Genomic DNA, 22,682 nt, shown 5'->3' on the forward strand with positions numbered 1-22,682 from the left:
TGTTGGACAATGCCCCTGCTCACCCTCCTGGCCTCGAGGAAGATATCCTAGCAGAGTATTCTTTCATCAAGGTTCTTTATCTTCTACCTAACACCACCACTCTCCTACAACTTCAAGAAGCTGTATACGAAACATCTTTTCAAGATATGTTTCGACATCACCGATACGGCAAATCTCACCTAGCATGAATTTTGGAAGGAGCATTTTGATATCGTAATATGCATCCGACTCATCGATCAAGATTGGCAGGAGGTTTTGAGGCGAACCTTGAATTCTTTGTGGAGGAAACTCTGGCCGGATGTCGTATCCGCCCGAGACTTCGAGGGATTCGACGTGGGCGAAGCTGGTGCAGATTCAGAAACAGTTGACGATCCTGAAACTGTTTCGCAGCCAGATCTTGACAAGATTGTTGCACTCGGCAAGTCCATGGGGCTGGTCGTCGACGAGGACGACATCAATGAGCTTCTCGAGGAGCACCAAGCGGAGCTTACGATGGATGACCTGAAGGAGTTGGAGGCCATGCAACATAACGATGTTCAAGAAGAGTTCTCTAGCAGCGGCGAGGAGGAGGAGGAGGACGACCCTATGACAACGGCAGAAATTAAGGATGCTCTAGCTACTTTTCATAAGGTGCAATCATTTGTAGAAAAGAGACACCCCGAAAAGGCTTACACAGGTCGTATGCTTGTGCAGTTCGATGATGTTTGCTTGAGTCGTTTCAGGAACATTGTCAAAAGTAGGCAGAAGCAATCTTCCTTAGATAGTTATTTTTTAAAGAGGCCTTTAGTAGGAGTGAGCAAACAGGAAGATCCAAGTGATACTACGAAAAAACAGAAAGTTGAAAGTGGTGAAGAAATTAAAAAAAAAAAAAAAAAAAAGTGTAAAATAAAAAAAAAATGTAAAAAAAAGAAGAAAAAAAAAAGAAATTTAATTTTAAGTTTGTAAAGTTAAGTGTTAAGGTTTTGTGCCATTTGTTAATGTGTTTCGTAAAGTCTTAATGTTTCCTGACATTTTTTAATGTGTTTCGTAAAGTTAAGTTTTCTGCCGTTTGTCCTCCTCCTCAGTCGCCACTTTCGGAGATAGCCTCACTCGAAAGGTAAGGTTTCACATTTTACTACATACGTACGTATGTACGTACAGTATTTCTTGTATACCATGTACACTAATACACTTTATTTACAGGTACTATGTAGTGCATATTAGTAGTACGTATTAACTTAGGTATTGAATGGTCCAAATTGTCGTATTTCATTGTTTATTGGTCAATTTAGCTTTATTATAAAATTTACTGGGGTGTTTTTGTAGGACTTGGAACGAATTAGGCACTTTACATGTAAAATGCGGTTCAAGATACGAAAAGCTCAGGTTACGAAGGCCGCCTCGGAACGGATTAATTTTGTATCTTGAGGTACCACTGTATTTCGTTGACGTTGACAATATAATACTCAACAACTAAATTTATGTGAGTTGGGAAATAGATTAAGATGATTAGTACAACAATTTGTGGAATGGTGGTTAAGAAGAATTAAGTCAGTATCGTTAAACATTTGTGGGGGCGGGGGTGGCCGGGGTGGTCAGAGATAAGACTCATTGTAGCCTCACCTATACTTTCCTAGATATAAAGAGTTGAAAGCCACAATAATATAGTATATGAGACTGTATTTTTCAAAGTATGAAAAGGTTAAAAATACAGTCTCATAATGTGGCTTTCAAGTTCATTATACATATATATATATATATATATATATATATATATATATATATATATATATATATATAATATATATATATATATGACTGGTAAAAATGTTCTGTAACAACAGAATTCCATCTAATAAAAGGAGCCCATACACCAAAATGTAGAGAGAAAAGTACTATATTTCAGAGACTGCTGTCTCTCCTCTCTCTTCAGGTATATACCTGAAGAGAGAGACAGCAGTCTCTGAAATATAGTACTTTTCTCTCTACATTTTGGTGTTTTTATGGGCTCCTTTTATTAGATATAGCCTATATATATATATATATATATATATATATATATATATATATATATATATATATATCTATATGTATGTATGTATGTATGTATGCATGTATAAATAGATAGATAGATAGATATTTCTCACATGAACACACGTAACATTTTTATGTTGGCAAAACAGTAGGCCACACATACGATGTTTCTAAACCAAGTAACGGTTCGATTCCTGCTGGTGATGAAGCACATATCAAATTCAGTTCCTCTTGGGTAGAAGTTATTCCTGCAGTACAGCGAAGTGGATATTAAACGATTTTTTCCAGCTCATACTTTAACCTGCTGAATTATGGATGAACCCACGATGCATAAAAACTTCGGTAAAGCTAGCCACCTCATACACCTAGACAGAGGGGGCATCATCAACAGCGTGTTGATCCCATAGAGGGTATATACTTGGAGTTGCGATCTCTATACCAGTAATACGTAGTTCGGTGGTCTTCCACCAGGGCGGCCCTGCAAAGCCTTGCTGCCAATTTTAAAGGTCTGGTAACCCGCAAATTGAATAGGGGTTAGTGCTATTATGAATTTTTTTAATTGTTAATGTTTGATAAAAAAGTGTTTAGCGAATTTTTAGGGTTTAGTGAGTAAGTGTTTAGTGAATGTTTATGAGTAAGTGTTAGTGAATGTTTAGTTTAGGGTTTAGTGATCTTTTACTGAGTGTTTAGGGCTTTATGAATGTTATTGAATGTTTATTTGTAAGTATTCAGTGACTATTTAGTGAATGTCTTGTGACTGTTAGTGTTTAGTAAATGTTTAGTGTGTTAGTATTCAGTGAATGTTTAGTGTGTTAAGTGTTTAGTGAGTGTTTAAGGTTTAGTGAAAGTTTAGTGCATGTTAGTGTTTAGTGAATGTTTACTGTGTAAGTATTCAGTTAATGTTTAGTGAGTGTTTCGTGAATGTTTAGTGTGTGGTTAAGCTTTAGTGAATGTTAGTGTTTAGTGAATGTTCAGTGTGTACTAAATATTCAGTGGATGTCAAATGAATGTTTAGGGTGTAGTGAGTATTTATTGTATAGTGAGTGCTTAGTGAATATTTAGTGAGTGTTTAGTGTATAGTGAGTGCTTAGTGAATACTTAATGATAGTTTAGTGTTTAATGAATGCTTAGGATTAATTGAGTGCTTAGTGAATGTTTGTGGCATAGTGAGTAGTAAGTGTTTAGTGTTTTATGAGTGTTCAGTGAGCGTTCAGTGTACAGTGAGTGCCTAGTGAGTGTTGAGTATTCAGTGAGTGTTTAGTGTTATTAAGTGTGAGTGTATGTTAAGTGTGAGTGTTTAGTGAGTGAGAGTGTATAGCAAGTGTGTGTTTAGTGAGCGTGAGTGTATTGTGAATGTTAGTGTTTAGTGATTATACATTATTGTTTAGCTAGTGCTTAGTGACTATATGCTAAGGAAGTTCTGTAATTTACAGGAACCATTTATGCTAGTCACTGCTTAGAACCCGTAGATCCTAGAGCAGATACTTAGGCATTGACCACAGTAGTTGGAGTGCTTAGGCCAACCTGTTTTTGTAAGGTAATTTTTCTCTGTGAAATTTGGCAAAGTAATAATAATAATAATAAAATACCATCAACAATAATGATAACAATAGTAAAGATAATAATAATGATAGTAATAATAAGATAATGATAATAGTAATAATAATAATAAGACAATAATGATAGTAAAAAAGAAAAAATAATAAAGTATAGTACTACGTGCTGGACGAGAACTTTCAATATAGCCGCCGCTCGAGGTCACGCGCTGGGGAGGGAGATCGCCACTCCAGTGGTTGACACTCTATGGTTGATCCCTTTGCACACACTGTGGATTTTACTCCTCTCTTACAAGCACTCTTGTAATTCCTAAATATTAACGCCCTTCAGGCCCTTCCTTTTCAGTACCTGTTTCACTCCATGTGTTCAGTTTTGTGTAGGTTTCATGACTTCCTATCCATAACAAATGAAATCAAGAACTTTTCTCCTGCCTATCATCGTCCACTATTTTCACATGACCGTAAGTTCCTCATTGGACAAGTGGGTTGCTTACTCGCTTACCAATCTTTTTGTCCGAATTCGCTCCCGCTGCCGCCAATGCGGAACCAGAGGAATTTATTTCTGGTGATTAGAAATTCTTTTCTCGATATAATGTGGTTCAGATCCCACAGTAAAGCTGTAGGTCCCGTTGCTAAGTAACTAATTGGTTCCTAGCCACGCAAATAAAAATCTAAATCTTCGGGCCAGCCCTAGGAGAGCTGTTAATCAGTTCAGTGGTCTGGTTAAGCTAAGATATACTAAACTTGACACTTCACATGACCGAATAATCTCAAAATGTTCTGATCCATCATTTCAGTAACACTAACCTTTTCACCAGTTTTACGTATCAGCAGTTTCTTCCCCTATCGATTCAAGGCACGAAGTGTATCCAACACAGCCAGTTCATTTCAACAATTTAAACCTTTCCTTTCATTCCATTAGCATCCACACCTCAGTTTTATAAAGGAAAGTTGACTGTTCAGTCCCTGTACTTACACATTTCCACCTTGGCTTTCATAGACAGTTCTTGTCTCTTAATCTGTTGCACACAGTCACCATTCTTGTTTACCTTTTCCAAAAAAGCCTCTTCCATTCTTTCACTATCCATTTTAACATTTACTGCTCCATTTTCCTGGTTGCCACTTATCCTGAAAACCCATCTCTTGCTTACATTACAGTTCCTCCAAAGTTCCTCCTCTGTCAAGTGTATATTATATATACACTGTTTAGTTGTTCAAAGTCTCGCCATCATACTGACACGGGCCTCGACACCGAAAATAAATAATCTTTGTTTCTAAGATTGTAGTTAGAGCATGTTGTACCTAGGTTGTTTAGTTAATTTAGGTGATAATTTCGTATGTTATTTATAACTCGGGGTGTAGCGTTTTGGATATAATATACATATATATATATATATATATTATATATATATATATATATATATATTATATCTATATATATATATAATATATATCTATATATAATATATATCTATACATACATACACGTATATATTATGTAATTTATTTTTTGAGTCAAATGCGGTCATTCTCGAAAGTTTTTTTTTTTATTGTAAAGTCGTAATACTCGCTTTCGTGAATATTGACTCAAATCACGAAAATGTACCGATCATAAACACTAGCATTTTAAGTTTGAACGAAATCGGTCCTTTCGATGGGTGTAAGTAGATGGTCACTTACGATGGCAGCATTTTATTCTCCTTTCTGGAATTGTCCATTGATGATGTGGAGGTTATTGAAAGGGTGACCTTTAAACCGTAGGTGAAATGTGGATCACTCGAAAGTCTTGTGTAAAAGAAAGTAAGTTTTATTTCTCTAACGCTATTAATGTCTTGTTTACACATCATGAAGCATATTTCATTAACTTCCATGTCCTTGCCAGATTGCGATTTCGTGACCAGAGCTCTGTTATACATTATGGATTACTATGAATACATTGTTTTATGTAATGTCCTCCTTATTCAGCTTATGGAGGCAAGTGAAAAATTGAACGAGTTCGATGTTTATAGTGGAGCTTCCTAGAACTGACTTGTTTAGTTCAAGAACCCGTCATAGATGATGTTGTTCTTCTCGTGAAGTTTTGCATGGACGAGTCACTGTTCTAAGAAAATGCAGAAGTTAAGAATAGTTTTTCATTTCATTTCACTTCATATAAAATGAAACAGCTATGGCGGCGTCCCGGGGGACTTTCTCCACCTGCATCACCTAAGCTTCTCTTTCGCAGTTTTCAAATGCTTCCTTATACTTTACCCGGTAAGAGACGCCCAGCGGTGTAAGCAGAAGTTTTTGTCCAATCACATTCATTAAAATCAGGCAAAATGCTTTGGAGGAATCTGTACGTTTAACAGAACAGCCAATGTTACTGATCGTTAAAGTTTTCCACGTTGTATTTGGGAAGGGAGTTAGTAGAGGGTCTTAGTGTAATTGTGTTATGTCCGTGAGACCAGTTTGTGTTTAGGTGGAACTGGGTTGTTCCTATGCTGAGTGAAAATCTGATGGCAGACGTCAGTGACCCTAAGAAAATGGAGTTCAATCTCGGCAAATGAAAGGGCAAATCGAACGAAGAGCTTCTTGTTTAAGTCATCCATCCTTCTTATGATGCTGAAAAATTAGTATAGCTGTTTTTAAATTTTATTTGGACTGGAATAATTTTGCTATGAAATATGTTAACGGTTGTCATATTTTGGTTTCCATTCATCGCCGTAAAAAGTAATTTCCAAGGAATATGAGAATTTCTTTGTTTTTAAAACAATATTACTTATCACCGGGTTTTTAGTGGCAAACTTCTACTGTCCCTTGTTAAAAGCAGACTAGTAATTATAGTAGTGGGTTGGTTTTATAAGTTGATTTTTCATCCACAATACCTAAAGACTCACTGTACTACACTCCTGTTTCTAAACCAGGCAACGGTTCAAATTCGTAACAAAGTACTTATCAATTATAATTCCCCCACGGGTGGAAGTTACTCCCGAGGTATAGTGAATTAGAGTAAACGATATTTGTGGCTGTATGTACGTATATATATATATATATATATATATATATATATATATATATATATATATATATATCGAGTGTAGCACAAGGGAACACGAGCAAAAATCCTTAAATCCATGGTAGAAAGGTGGTTGAAACGGGCTTTGAACAAGTACTTTCGTTGTTTATTTTTACATTCTCAAGTTCACGCTGAATCAAGGAGGTGTTGACAGGCTTATTTATACATTGGGAGGGCGGGGTTACAGTTTGTTAATCTTGGCAGAATGTTTGAGCAAAAATGAAAAAGCCAAAAAAAGACACTGAACAAGAATTAATGGCTAATCCAGGGTGGAGATTATATTCTTCGTTGACGTGGTTTCAATAGGAGTGGACGCCAACAGATTATTTTCCTTTGTTCCTTGACTGTGTGCATTATCAATGCCTTTTTCCAGATAGTGGCATGCCCGGTCTTAAGCCAATGATCCACAGTACCATTGTTCGTTAAGCCTCTTGAAATGGCATATTTGTGCTGTGAGCATCACATTTTAATACCTTCAGAAGTTTTACCTATATAAATCTTATTACATTCTTTGTAAGGAATACTGTATACAATATTATTTGAATTGGGCAGTTATTTTTAATTAAATTATTTCCAAAAATTATTATATTTAAATGCCAAGTTAATATCAGTAATATTCTTTTTTTTGCTTAATTTTTACAAAGTTCCAAAAAATTTCGAGGGAACCATAATGAATCTCCTATTTTATCAATAGTTTTAAACTCGGCTTCTAAAAATTATAAGCGCTCTGAGATACATAATGGAAAATGTTGACATTTTAATTTGTAGCATGGTTAGAGTAAAAATGAATACATGACAAGTTATTCGTGGGTTTCTTATATACTTTAAAATAAAAAAAATTGTGTTATTTCTAATAACTAAGACATCCAAAAATGGTATTTAGTTATTTTCTTCATACTCTATTGGGAATTTTATGGATGGTACAAGATTATTTATTAAATAATATATGCCGGGAATCAGGAGTATTTACATTTTCTTATACAAAACAAAAACAATCGACTACATATCTAACCTTAAACCCTTAGAAAATCAATTTTTTTGGAATAAGTCTAGATTATAAAAATTTCCATGCAAATATTAGCCTTACTAAATAACCTGGTCATGAAAATTATAATTAAAAGTGAATTTACCATTTTTTTTTTACAAAGCGATACCAAATTGATAATGACATTAGTAGGTAATTCTAGATTATACAAGTCCAAATGTTGTGATAAATATTGAAGTAAGTCATCAATAAGAACTTTAGTAAATAAAGATGATACATCAAAACTGGTAAATTTCTCAGTACTAGATAATTCAATATAGGAGAGTCTAGCACAGTTTTGTAAATGGGAATTTAAAATATTACCCAGGATAGGTGATAGTAATTCAACTAGATATTTAGAAAGTTTATAGATAATAGAACCGGTTGAACTGATAATGGGACGAATAGGAAAATCTTTTATGGGTCTTGATTAATCCGTCCATGTAAGGTAAAGATGGGCTAATCGTCGTCACTTTCTCTCTTTTATTGAACTGAATTCCTTTAGTATAGTTTTTATTTTAGAATTGAAACTTTATGACATCAGCTAATGGGTCTTTCTGTAGTTTTTTTTATTAGCACTAAAATCAGATAAGTTTCCCATTTTTTCCACAACTAATTTTATCCATTACCACAAAACAATATGATTTGTCAGCTTCAGTAATATGCAAACATTGATCCTTCTTCGTTTCTTGAATTGCATTTATATACGCACAGGCCTCCTAGTACTCCTACATTAACTACTTTTTCTGACTACCTCCTACTTAGTTCTACTTTTCCTATTTTTTTTCTAAGAAAGTCTTACTAAAAAGTTTGAAAGGATTAAAAAAAATCAGTGTTTATAAGTGAATTAATATAAGAATACAGAAGAACGTTGCACGAGTGTGGCAACGTGTTTGGTATTGATTTCTTTATTAACCACATTAGTGATGATTTCAACATATTTCACAACTCATTTGGGTACAAGATGGCTGAAATCAGTAACTGGGGATTAGGAGTTTCTTGATGCCATCTTCAAGTACAGTAAGTATCATGCCAGGAAGAAAGACTTGCAGTGTGTGGAAAATCTCTTGGAGATTGCTCTGAGCAGAGTTCAAACGTTACGTCAGTTCCCGTTGGCTTTCTGCCACTGAAAGTTCTTGAGCAGTATGCTGCACTTCACCATGACTCCATCAATGTTGTTCCCAAACAAGGCAGTAAAACTGATTCTTACGACACCAAGAAAATATTTGCAGCGTTGAATACACCTTAAACCATTGTTAGACTGCATTTTCTTAAATCACTCGGCATTCTGCAGTTGGTAATTCCTGACCATCATGTTAAGTGACCAGCCTCTTCTTCACATATTGTATGATGTATCATCAGAACTGATCAAAAGTCTAATGTCATGTTTTGGGAAGCCGAAGCTTTCTGAAGAAATGGCGCAAAATTCATTTTGCAAGAGCAATCTTTCAAACTTAAGACAACCTGATGACTTTGGAAACCTTGGAAATGGGAGAAGAAACCAAAAAAGTCATTTTTATTCAGAGCTGAAACAAAGTGAAATTAACATTTTCAGACATGACAGTAATGGTCAAGTACTTGGTTGACAGGGTACCACTGAATAGCAACCTACTTCTCCATTTGCAGTGCCTGCATCCATTGATGAGAAGAGCGAGAAGTCTTAAGTCTCACGGAAGGGGCTTGTGAATTATCCAGAATTTTGCTCTTGTCAGAGCATGACAACCTTATGTAGGAGTGGTAGTTGTATGTAAATGAAGTAGTTACAGAGGAGTCGTATATAGAGGAGTATGACAACCCAAATGGACACTGGATGAAATGGCAGCGAGTTGATTTCTATTGACAAAATACTCTTAAGCAATGTCACAAGTCTAGATATCCCCAAATATCCAGCTCTTTAAAAACTGTCAAGGCAGCGTTGGCATTGGGACATGGACAGCCTCATGTTGAGAGGAGTTTCTCTCTTAAGATTTTGGTCACGGCCGGTAGGAGCTGCTTGAATGAGATCCATAAATGGTTTGTGCTCAGTGCAGGACAAAATTAAACACGAAGGAGGAGCGAGTAAAGTGCCAATCACTGCCAAGATCATCCGTGCATTTCGAAGTGCACGCAGCAGTTAACATAGCCATGAAAGATGCAGAAAAAAGAGATAAAGAAGAAAAACAGAAGGATGAAGAAAAACAAGAAGAAAACTTGAGTAATAGTGGCATCTCAGTGACTGACGAATTATTGTAGTAATTTAGTTTGAGATGTTAATGTATTATGAAGCTCATGTGCAGGCTGTGTTCTGTAAATATTAATATTTAATCTGATTGATTATATCTTCTTGTTTGCATATTAAAGTATTTTTGAATGCTAGCCAAAGCATATTTCACTGAATTTACTGAATATTGAGAAAATGTGAAAACTGGAGTAATGATTTCAATTACGATTTTAATCAAAGTTAGTACTAAATTTAACCATATATTCTACTATTATTAATGATAAGACGAATTACAATCTAAACTTGATTAAATTACAAATGGTTGGTCCTGGCTATGCAGATGGGCAGTAGCTACGTAGTTCTCCTGGTCACTGTTCACCGACAAACACGAACACTTAAGAGCTGTAATAGCTGGAGAAAATACCACATTACACACTTGTCCAAAACCTAACCATCCATGACCTAACTTTTAGGATAATGTATTCACGCATAAAATGCACTTGAAAAAAGCAAAAGTTAACCACACTTCAGCTGCAGGTACTAATAAAACTTCAAATCCCTAACAACTGTAATTATTCAATAGCGTGATGAACACGAAATAGATATCAATACACTTAGTACGTAAGTGAGCATGAATATATGGTAAGGTTTCTAGTAACAATTAAAAGTGAGGACAGAGTGTAGCGATTTATTTACGCAAGATAAACAGTTGCTAAGCTAACTACGGAATTCTCAATGTAATTAAACCGATAATGAGGGAACCCACCGGCAGTTGACGCTTTCTGCTATATTGAATAGTTCCTAGTTGTAGCCTGGAGAGGAGTAGATGATGTAGATTAGCCGAGCTATCACAGGAGCACTCCAAGGGTGAGAAGTTATTATTCCATTTCTTCGCTGCTCCGAAAATTATAGAATATTTTTTAAAAATCCTCTTGAAGGTGCAAGAGGTGAAGTGGTAGTGTTCACGTGATCCGTGGCGGTAGCAGTAAGAAGAATCTCTCATTTTCCAAAACGTTGCTGTTCACCTCAGCTCGTATTTGAAGTTTCTGTAACGGAGTTGTTTGGCAGTTACGTCCTTACATACAAACAACCAGAGGACCTCTTAAGAAGCTGGGTTATCAATTATCAGGTTAAAATTTAAACTGAATTCTAGCCGCTAAGATTGTTTATCCCCGTAAACCTAATAATTAACAATTAGGAATTATTTTTAAATAAAAAAAATCAGCCCCATATTGAAATTTCATACACAGAAAATCTGAAGCGGAAAATGTTGCGTAATTGAATAAAATAAATTAAAAAAAAGGTAAAACCAAATGCAAGGACCTAGTAACTAATGTTTCATAATTAGTTGTAAAATAGAACAAACTAGAAAAATACTCTTGTTACTAGATTGGCCGGGGTTGGACCTTGGTGGGGCTCCCCCTTTCAAAAAAAGCCTTTATTTAATATAATAGATCAATTAACACCTGCTCACTTGTACTGATTGATTATTCTTTGATATTGAATTTTAAACGTTACTACATGTTGCATTTAACCATAGAACACTAACCTTCAATGTCGCTTTGGAAATATCACACTATATCCGTGCGGCACTCCTACTTTAAGGTTATAACTCCTACTATTTTTTGGTCAGACGCATACTTTTTTTCAAGGACTACTAGGAAGATATATATATATATATATATATATTATAATATATATATATATCTATATATATATTATATGTCTTTGTAGTCCATTGTTAGTAATTATCCTTGTGTTGCAGTTTCTTTTACCGTGCAATGATAATGGATATGCGACAATAAAACTGACATTTTCTATGAGTAGTTCTATATCAGAAAAGGTAACAAACAAACTTTGACCGAGTTAAAAAGTGAGGTAAATAGATAGGCAGACTGGAGGTCACAGAGGACGAAGTCATCAAGTATCATTCATCCCTTAGTGACTCGTATCCTAGAGTTTCCTTGAGGCTGAAATCCTTTTGCAAAGCGAGGTCAGCAGTCCGCGACAGCCCTTTAAAATGACGGTTCCTAGAATTCTTCTACCTTGGAGACAAAATCAAGTTTCTTATGCAATTTTGATCCTTTCTAGAGATGTGTCAGTGCCATGGCCGCCTTCGGTGTTTTTTAAGTTTCCCTTTTCTTTTGAAAGAAGGTCGGCATCTGTAATGCTTCGGGTTCATCAATCTTCGGTATATTTCTGTAGTTCTATTTACCCTCAAATTCTTTTATCTTTGAATATTTTATTTTTTTACCGTCAGCTTTGCCTTGAAGAGGAGGAGATTTCAGATAAAAGTTCGATAGCATACACTGCCATATTCATTCCCATGACTGCTGAATTAAGGATGAGCCAAGTATACTGGAAATGACTTCACCCTCTCAATGCTTGACTCACCTTACAGCGAAGCTCTCAGCAGCAATTTCATTCCCGTTCATGTATTGTAATGCTAAACTTTCATACCACGAATAGTGTTGGTTTATAGATTTTCCAGTCTTTTTGTTCCATCTCCTCTCTCCCGTTAACCTAGTGCTTTTTAAGGTTTCTGTACTTCTCTGAAACTGTCTGCTCTCCGTTTCTGTACATGATCAAATTGCATCAGACTGATCCATCTTGCCTGCCAAGCTAATATTTTTACCAGTTATTCACCATTCAACCGTCGTTGCTTATTTTAAACTATACTGACATAATTGTCATGGTCATAGCTTTCTCTTTACATTCGCATTCAACAAAACAACTTTCCTTAAAAACATTGGCTCAACAATTCCTTCATACTCTTTAATGTTTGCCTCATAGAAATCTAGCTAATATTTCAACATATACATATATCAGGTCTTTTATCCCTCTTTCACACTTATTATTATCCAACAAACTTTTAACTACATCCTCTGCTCTCATTAATATTTCTCATCATTCCATATTAAAGAGTCACTGAGTATTAACATTCTCATGTCAGGGACCCAGTTTTCATAAACCTGTCTCTCCCTAAATAGTGTTTTGCAGTCTTCACTTTGATTTAAGAACTTTTGACCACTTCATCCTGCTATTTGCATCACCCATCCTCAGTACTCTGAAACAAAGTTCGTTCTGTGTCATTGATATGAATATTTTTCATCACTTTAATATAGGCGAAAAAGCTGGTCGAAATAAGACGAGTTGAAGAGTGTAAGAATTTAAGACTGGCTGCGAAAGGGAATGTTGGCAAGTAACTAAGGTTTGAAAATTTAAAGGAAAAGTTGTCTAGAGTTAAAGAGATATGTCAGTGAGACACTATTATGGTAGGCAGTGGCAAAAAGACTGAGTGACTGTGGTGTGAATCATTTTTTCCCCAGAAGCAAAATGAGGCACATTTTGGAAGGACTTTTTTTGTGAAATTGGGATAGAGGGTCAAAGCCTTGATTAGGAAAAAGCAATATGTGATTAGAAGATGACATTTCAACAAAACGTTTGTAATGAATCGACCATTTGAAGAGTTTAGAAGTGAAGGGAGAAACTTTGTGGCTAGCCAGTGCTCTCCGTTTACCTCACTTGGTGCGCTGTTGGCATTATTAAAAGGTATGTGTAGTGTCCCTTCGGCCCCTAGCTGCACCCACATTTCAGTCTTGTACTATACCTCCAATCCAACATTCTTTCTTCAATATAGTTGTCCAGTCTCTCTTACTGTTACTTCATAGTGCAGCTGTGAGCTTTTCTCCCAAACTTTCTACCCTTAGATCCCTCTACTTCATCTTCCTTTTCTCTTAATTTTGCTGTCCAACCAACCTCCTATTTTCGCTGTCTTGGCGTTCATTGGCGGGAAATGTCCTAGTGCTTGGGTTGACAGCCTAAGTGCCATAAACTCATTCATTCTCTCTACCAGCCTAATGATACTGCGTTTCTTCATTTGAAAAAGCTTCCCTTTTTGGCTCCCACTTGTCCTCTTTCTCATCTAAGAATCAGATCTACTACAGCTGGCTGCATCATTCAGTCTCTTACCAACCATATTGTCGTTCTTCCACACTAACCATCGAAAATCCTTTGCACCATTTATAATTTGCAACCATCGCATATGAGACAATTTGTTACCACCACATCACTGCAGCTACGCTTTTGGCTGAACGTCTTTCATTGTATCTTAGCTGGTCACCATACATGAGGGTTTGCTTACATTCTGTATTCCACTCTTCCATGTACTTTTCTGCATTCTGAATCTGTTGTTAACACCAGACCATCTGTATATAGCAGCTTCCAGGTGCTTCTCTGCACTGTTGTAGCTTCACTTATTACTTTGATAAATGACTCAGATGATTTTGAGGGACACTGACTTTTATTGGAAATTATTCTTATATTCTGTTTTGAGTCTTTTTTGGCTTTCTGGGGCTAGGTAATAAGATGAGCCATGAAATGTGTCATCTTGTCATATTGTCCAATGCTTTCTCTCGAGACAGAGATACGAATGATACAACCTTATCCTTTTTACGCAGTACTTCTGTAGTTTGCTTATTGTACAGATTGCCTCTGCCAGGAAGTTGAATTCATAATTGTCAGTTTTAATAACTTTTTCTTATCCTCTCGTATCATCTTCTTCAGTAATTTTTTTCCATTATCCATCAACGATCATTTTTCTGTGTATGACATCCCTTATTTTTCTTGTAGCATTATTGTAACGCTACCCTTTTGCTACTTTTCTGTTCCCAAATCTTTGTCAGGTTTTCAGATAATGTGGTCTGTTCAACGGTTACAAGTACATGGCTGATTTTAGCAAATCTCTCGTCACGCCAAATGGTCATAGGACTATCCCAATTTTCATTTTCCTAGGACTCTTCTACCATCTCCAGTTGTCATTTCTCAGTTGTCTCCGTGTAAACTTCTACAGTAGCTCATATTCTCTTCATTATGAACCTTTTCAAAATACTACTGTCATTGTTCCAGTGTCTTTTCAACCTTGTATTGTTCATTTTCGTCTTGCATTTTCTTAATTATTCTGAAGTTGAACCTTATTATGGATGGCTGTTTTTAATAAGCCTTTTGACAACATGTCCTTTATGTTTTATTATACTTTGTTTTTGGGTTTTTTATGATTTTATTCTTTTGAGTGGACATTTCTTCATTTACCTCTTTCCATCACTCTCACCTCAACCCTGTTTTATTAAACTGCCTCACCAGGAATAGAACCGTAATAATTTCTGTCATATTATTCATCACAGGATTTTGTGCTTCACCTATATACTTGAAGTATGTTATTAACCTTTCTTTCAACTTATTAAAAATTATGTTTTGTATCTTGAATTCTTGAAGGAGTCTTCCCGTCAGATCCTCAAAATCAGCTTTTTTGTGCATATTTACGTCTCCTTACTAGCATACATACAACTCTGACTGCGGCGTCTCTGTCAATGCAGGGGTCACCCTTTCCAAATTTCTTTTTTTCTTCTTCTTCTGGCCTCCTAATAAGTAATGGATGTACTAAGAATGTGTGAATTACCGTTTTTTGAATATTGTTTTGGTCTTTATTATCCATTCATTTATTCATTGGGCCTCCATCTTAGCTTCTGTTATTTCATCTTGGATAAGTAAACGTAATTCATTTTGTGTCATCTTGCCTCACCTCTGCTCAAACAAAATTTTATATTATCATACTTGTGTTACTTCTGATCGTTTTTGTCCTGGCTTCTTAACTTGTAATCTGAACACAACTTGTTTACATTTCTTCTTATTATTATTTTTTTTACTACCATTGCTCAGACATTAACCGTACTTAAATGAGTGCTAAGCTTGCTTTGTTGCATTATTTATTTTGCATTATTTAGTTTCCCCTTTGCCTGTTCAAAGGTTCCCAGGTACAGGTACCAAAGGCCATTATATTGACAGAGTTCATTTAAATTCGAGACATATCTTTCATACACGTTCTGTATGCCCATATTAACGAACTTTCCCTACCCCATTTGTAGGGCTTCGAACCAGCTATTGGATTTCACAATCCCTACAGACTGGGAATTATGACGAGTTCGGATAGGTGTGTTATGCCAGATTATTCGGTGTCCACTATGTGTGGGCAAAGGAAAAGGGCCAAACCTGGGGACAGCTCCGACTTTCGTAAATATAGGTCCGCCTTTCCTATAGTGGAAGTGTCTTAGTGTGCCTCATTTTTTTTTTCAGATATGAAACAATCACGGAATGAATAATGTGGCACATTTACAGAGAAAACTTTAATTTGCAATTTGCTTGAACTTCCACCAATATCAGTGTCGATTGTTTGGGAAAATAGCAATATAAAAGAGAGATTCACGTCTACAAGTGGCGATTGCGAGGTACTGCCAAGTTGCCATATTAGAAGTTTTCAGTTTAACTTTCAATCCATTTCCTTTATTATGTAATCTGCTCATGTAAGATTTTTCTGCCTTGTAGGGGTTTATTTTTATGGTTTTAATATTTCTCTTACAATACCTTCAGGAAATTTTAGAAACAAGTTAAGTCTTCATTTTCATTCAAGAATATGATAAAATTAGTTTTTGTTTTATTCGCATAACAGTCACCAAATTTACAAGTATTCCTTTGACAAAAGTCAGTGCAGAGGTATATTGCTGCTACATTGATCACACACACACACACACACACACACACACACACACACACACACAAAGATAATTTCGAAGATAGAACCTCAAAATTGGAAACATAATAGGGCCACGATAGGAGAGGGAACATTCAAAGGGCCTTCCGTCTTTCTCTCTACCTCTCTTAATATGATATAAAAACAAAACTGAAAATAAAAATAAAAACAAAAACTGACATCCACTGAAGGGTTTGCTTTGAAATATGTTTTCATTCGGTTAGGAAATCTGTCCTCATATTGTTACGAGGTTTCAGTGGCCCTGTACTACTTTATTAATGATGTAAAGGTAATTACTGAAATGTGGAAACCTTGGTTGAGTGTCACTTTACTCCTGAAAATGAGAGCTATTAGTATAAATTCAACAATTCTCAGATGATTAATAATAGTAATAATTATGAATTATTATTATTATTATTATTTAGGAAGCAGACCCTCTCTCAAGCATACTTTATTAAAAGTAATGGCTACTTCAGCAGCGTTACACTTGTAGAGATTCTTCTCTATTTTGCGAATAGCGGCTTTTTCCGTGCTACTTAAACAGGCTAGTAGAGCGCCTATAGAGGTCATGGTAAAATACAGGGTCAAAATAGGTGTATATATTTGAATTTTACAGATAAACTATGATACCATAGTCATCAAAGTCATTAACGATTTTCTCTCCTCTCTCTCTCTCTATCTCTCTCTCTCTCTCTCTCTCTCTCTATCTCTCTCTTTCTTCTTAAAGCGAGCTTTCGTCTGGAGCTGCCAGACATCCTCGGGCTGGGAAGCTGAGGGTGGACTGATCTTGGTGCGGTGTCCGTCCTCCTTATATCTGTGGCTGACAGCAGGGGGTCTGCCCCATGCTTGTCTCCTATTGGCTGGTGGCGGTGAGTCTTGTTTTCATTGGCTGCCTGAGCCAGGTCTCAAGCCACTTTCTTCGGGCCGATGGTTGCGTTGCAGCATATCCTGCAGCCGCCTGGACCTCCTAAGCGGCGCTGTAACATTGATGGGCGTTGCGCTACGCTGTGGGACGTCACAGCTACTTTGATTTCCATCGGCTGCAGGAGTACCTCGTTCGGGGGCGTTGTCATCCATAGAGTTGTCATGATCTGTGGTGTCATTGTTGGTGGCAGGTCTTCTCATACTCGTAGGGAGGAGAAATTCTTCCTGCGTCGTATTCAGATTAGGTTTTATTTGCTGGATGAGTAGCGCCTCCAGCAGGCGCAACCGACGGGCATCAGGGGCCTTCCCGATGATCTTCGTGTTCTTTATGATGACATCTCGGGAGATGGCCTCGTGATGTTTGGTGCGGGCGTGATTCTTTATAGCCCCCTCTTGGGCGTGGCACGAGAGTCTCTTCGACAGTCGCATGGTAGTCATACCTACGTAGGCGCCGCTGCATTCGCGGACTGGGCATGTATACTGGTACACTACATGCGTCTGCTTCAGGGGTTCTCGTGCCTGTGGAGAGGGGTTATTTTTCATAAAAAGATCGCGCGTCCTCCGATTCTGGTAATATATGATTAGGTCGATATTCTTGGTGTCGTCAGTCGGGGATACATTATCAGAAATAATTTTCTTAATGGCGTCCTCTTCTTCACGGTAATGGGAACTCATGAAGGCTTTGTAGTACAGCTTGATGCTGCAACGCAACCATCGGCCCGAAGAAAGTGGCTTGAGACCTGGCTCAGGCAGCCAATGAAAACAAGACTCACCGCCACCAGCCAATAGGAGACAAGCATGGGGCAGACCCCCTGCTGTCAGCCACAGATATAAGGAGGACGGACACCGCACCAAGATCAGTCCACCCTCAGCTTCCCAGCCCGAGGATGTCTGGCAGCTCCAGACGAAAGCTCGCTTTAAGAAAGAGAGAGAGAGAGAGAGAGAGAGAGAGAGAGAGAGAGAGAAAATCGTTAATGACTTTGATGACTATGGTATCATAGTTTATCTGTAAAATTCAAATATATACACCTATTTTGACCCTGTATTTTACCATGACCTCTATAGGCGCTCTACTAGCCTGTTTAAGTAGCACGGAAAAAGCCGCTATTCGCAAAATAGAGAAGAATCTCTACAAGTGTAACGCTGCTGAAGTAGCCATTACTTTTATTATTATTATTATTATTATTATTATTATTATTATTATTATTTTTGGGGGGTCCATCACAGTCCTCCAATTCGGCTGGGTGGTATTTATAGTGTGGGGTTCCGGTTTGCATCCTGCCTCCCTAGGCGTTTATCACTTTTCTTATTATATGCGCTGTTTCTAGGAGCACACTCATCTGCATGAGTCCTGGAGCTACTTCAGCCTCTAGTTTTTCCAGATTCCTTTTCAGGGATCTTGGGATCGTGCCTAGTCTTCCTATGATTATGAGTATAATTTTCACTGGCACATCCCATATCCTTCTTATTTCAATTTTCAGGTCTTGATACTTAAACATTTTTTCCCCTTTCTTTCTCTTTAATGTTAGTATCCCATGGTATTGTGACATCAATGAGTGATACTTTCTTCTTGATTTTGTCAATCAACGGTAAGTCTGGTCTATTGGCAATTATCACCCTATCTGTTCTGAGGATCTTTGCCTGATCGTTTTCTAGCACTCCTTCTGGTAGGTGTTTGTACCACTTATTACCACAAGGTAGCCGGTGTTTCTTGCACAGGCTCCAGTGGATGGCTTTTGCCACTGAATCATGCCTCTTTTTGTACTGGTTCTGTGCAAATGCCAGACATTCACTTGCTATGTGGTTTATGGTCATGTTTTTCATATTGTACTTCCTGCATATGGATATATTATTTTCATCTATCGTGCTTTAAACATTCTTAGGGCCTGATCTTGTGCCGCTGTTTTCATTCCTTCTGTTTCCTTCTTGAGCTCTCCCCTCTGTAGCCATTGCCATGTTTCAATGCTGGCCAGTTCTTTTGTCTGTCTCATGTATTGTCCGTGCATTGGTTTGTTGTGCCATTCCTCTGTTCTGTGTGTCAGTCTCCGGTCTCTATATATGTCTGGGTCTTCGTCTACTTTTATCAGTCCTTCTTCCCATGTACTCTTGAGCCACTCGTCTTCACTAGTTTTCAGATATTGTTCCAGTGCTCTGTTCTCGATGTTGACGCAGTCCCCAATGCTTAGAAGCCCTCTCCCTCCTTCCTTTCATGTTAGGTATAGTTTGTCTATGCTGCAGAGTTCTGCCTTCGTCCACTCCACTATTCCTGCGCTGTATCTGATTACTGGTACTGCCCATGTGTTTATGGCTTTCATCATATTTCCGAAGTTGAGTTTTGACTTGAGTATTGCCTTAAATCACTGCATATTCTTTCCTGATCGTGTCCTTCATCTCTTTGTGTTTTATATCCTCTCCTTCCATTATTCCCAGGTATTTGTATCCTGCCCTATCTTATGTGTTTAATGTTGCCTTCTGGTAGCTTTATCCCTTCAGTCCTTGTTACTTTGCCCCATTGTATGTTGACCGAGGCACATTTTTCTGTTTCAAAGTCCATCCTGATGTCCCCAGATACAATCCTTACAGTGTGGATTAGGGTATCTGTTTCCTTGATGCTTTTACCATACAGCTTCATGTCGTCCATGAATATCAGATGGTTAATTCTGTTATCTCTTTTCTTGAGCTGGTACCCAGCATCCATCTTCTGCAGTACTTTTGTCATGGGAATCATGGCTACTGCGAAGAGTAATAGTGAGAGTGATTCGCCCTGGAAGATCCCTTTCCTGATATTATCCTCTTATAGTCAAACTCGGCCTTTTAGGCCGCCAAGGCGTAGGTTGCATACAGCGGCGATTTTCCGCACCGGTGCCACGTCTCCCCAGGTAATTCCGCCCAACTTTCTCTCTCTCTCTCTCCTCTCTCTCTCTCTCTCTCTCTCACAGATTAATCTTTATTCTCATTTCGATTTATTTTCCACACCACCATGGAGGTAAAAGCCTAGGAGTGTTTTTTTTTTTATAGAGGTTTCCCCATTAGGCTTAATCCTCTCCATACCGTTTAATCAGGAGATTCGTCGTCTGAGCTTGCCTCAGTGTTAATGACGAATGACTCTATAAATTTCTCAACTGCTGCATCTTGCTTTGCATCTTGTTCCTAAAGCTTCTCCGTGTGTTTTATTGCCTGCTTCCAGTTTTCCAGCTGTCATAGTGGTTACATCATCTTTGAGCAAATGTGTTTTTCTTGGAAATGTAAGTCTTTACCTGAGCCCATGTGAGCTCTGTCGGGTTGTACTGACAGTGGTTTGTGGGGAGTCATACAACTTTATATCCTGCTTTTGAAGCAAGTGTGTCAATCATATAAGTTTTCTTTCCTTTACACATTTTCTTTGGCGAGGTCGTAGAGCTCCACTTTCAGCATGTCATCACGTGGATGTGCACGTTCTCTATCAGCCAAAACTTTATTGCTTCCTTTCTCCAAGATGATTTGGGTTTTTTTCAAGCATCATCGAGTGGTAGGATGAATTGTCCATCACAATTACAGACTTCGGGGTTATGTTAGATAACAACTGAGTTTTAAACCATTGCTCGAAAACTGCAGCATTCATCTGATTGTGATAATCACCATCATTTTTTTGCTTAAAAAAAATTATTCAGTATTCTTGACAAAACCTTTCTTTTCTGCATGAAGAATGATGAGGTGATTTCCTTTTCCCATTGGTGGCTTTAGACTCCTGTTGCTTGTTTGGAGGCCATGTCAGTCCAACACTTTGCAACAGTGTAATTCTGATTAACCCAGGTTTCATCAAGGTAAACGAAGTTTTTGAAGGACTGTCTGACTTGCCGTATCTCTTTCAAATATCTCGTGAGAGCAACAGCAACATCACTTCGTTCCAAAAGGAACTTGCGGCCATCAACTGGCAAAAATCGGAAGCCAATATGCAACAGAACTCTTCGAAGTGACTCAGTGCTACCATTGTAAGATATTTTTCCTCTTAGCTCTTCGTGACTTTGGAGAGTGTAGGGATTTCATTACTTTCGTAAAATTCCAATACAGTTCTTCTTAGGGATACACTTATCAAATTCATCAAAATTCGTAACCGTTGCAGGCAGAATTTTTGTTGGTGAATAGAAGACAGGTTTCTTGTGTTCAGCCTCTGACCACCATTCTTGATTTGCTTTGCTGCAAATCCTTCTAACTGTCCTTTCACTTGCTTTGGTGGCTTTGGTTGTCCGAACAAAGGCTTGAGTGGATGGTAACAAAGGTCCGCTGTTGGCCTTTTCATCTAAAAAGTAGCGATTTATACATTTTTTCCTTCGCTTGACTGTGCAGGCGGGGACAACGAGAAGTGGATGTTTCTATGCTGGGTCAGTGACTCAGTGACACAGAATGACTCTTTCGGGCTAAGGTGGTAGCAGAGCACAAACCCAGCACACCGGTGTTGTCAAATCTCAGGAAAACATTTTTAATAATATTAATTTTCCCATAAAAAACTTAGTCATTCTTAAACATATGAAGTTTTATTTTAAGACAGAGTAATTACCATATATTTAGTTAGTATAAAAAATATCAGAGACATTTCGTCGTCACTGTCGTGGCGTATTTATAAAATTGTGGCAACTGTGCTGAAAATCAAGTAATTACTATATATTTAGTTAGTATAAAAAATATCAGAGACATTTCATTGTCACTGTTGTGGCGTATTTATAGAATTGTGGCAACTGTGTGGAAAATCCAGGCTAAACGCAGGCAACACCTTAGTGGCCTAAAAGGCTGAGTTTGACTATTAGTCTTATTCCAGAGCCTGTAAGTATTGTATTCCAGTTGTGCATTGTATTTTTTAGGAAGCTGATGGTGTTTTCCTCTGCCCCATATATTTTCAGGCATTCTTTTAGCCATGTGTGTAGTTTCGTGTCGAAGGCTTTCTTATAGTCAATCCATGCCATGCTTAGGTTGGTTTTCCTTCTCTTACAGTTCTTCATTACAATTTTGTCTATCATAAGCTGGTCTTTAGAACCCCTACGCTTCCTTCTGCAGCCTTTCTCTTTGTAGGGGATGGTGTTTGTATCCTCCAGGTAGTTATATAGCCTTTCATTGATGATACCTGTTAGTAACTTCCACATTAATGTTAGACAGTGGTAGGCCTGTAGCTGCTGGCTATGTTTCCCTTGCTCTTGTCTTTCTGTACTAAGGATGGTCTCCCTGTGGTCATCCTTGAAGTTTTTGAGCCAGTATCCATGGACTTATCGGGACCTGGGGCTTTCCAGTTGGGCATTTTCTTTAGTTGGTGTCTGATTGTGTCTGTCGTGATCGCAGTGAATCTTTGTTTT

General features: G+C 37.5%; 1 protein-coding gene across 1 annotated transcript in view; it reads left to right on the forward strand.

The window, feature by feature from the left end:
- Positions 1-22,682, forward strand: part of LOC135196204 (uncharacterized) — a 346,278-nt gene that overhangs the window by 303,174 nt on the left and 20,422 nt on the right. The window lies entirely within an intron of this gene.

Source organism: Macrobrachium nipponense, chromosome 17, assembly GCF_015104395.2.
Source record: "Macrobrachium nipponense isolate FS-2020 chromosome 17, ASM1510439v2, whole genome shotgun sequence".
Lineage (NCBI taxonomy): Eukaryota > Metazoa > Arthropoda > Malacostraca > Decapoda > Palaemonidae > Macrobrachium > Macrobrachium nipponense.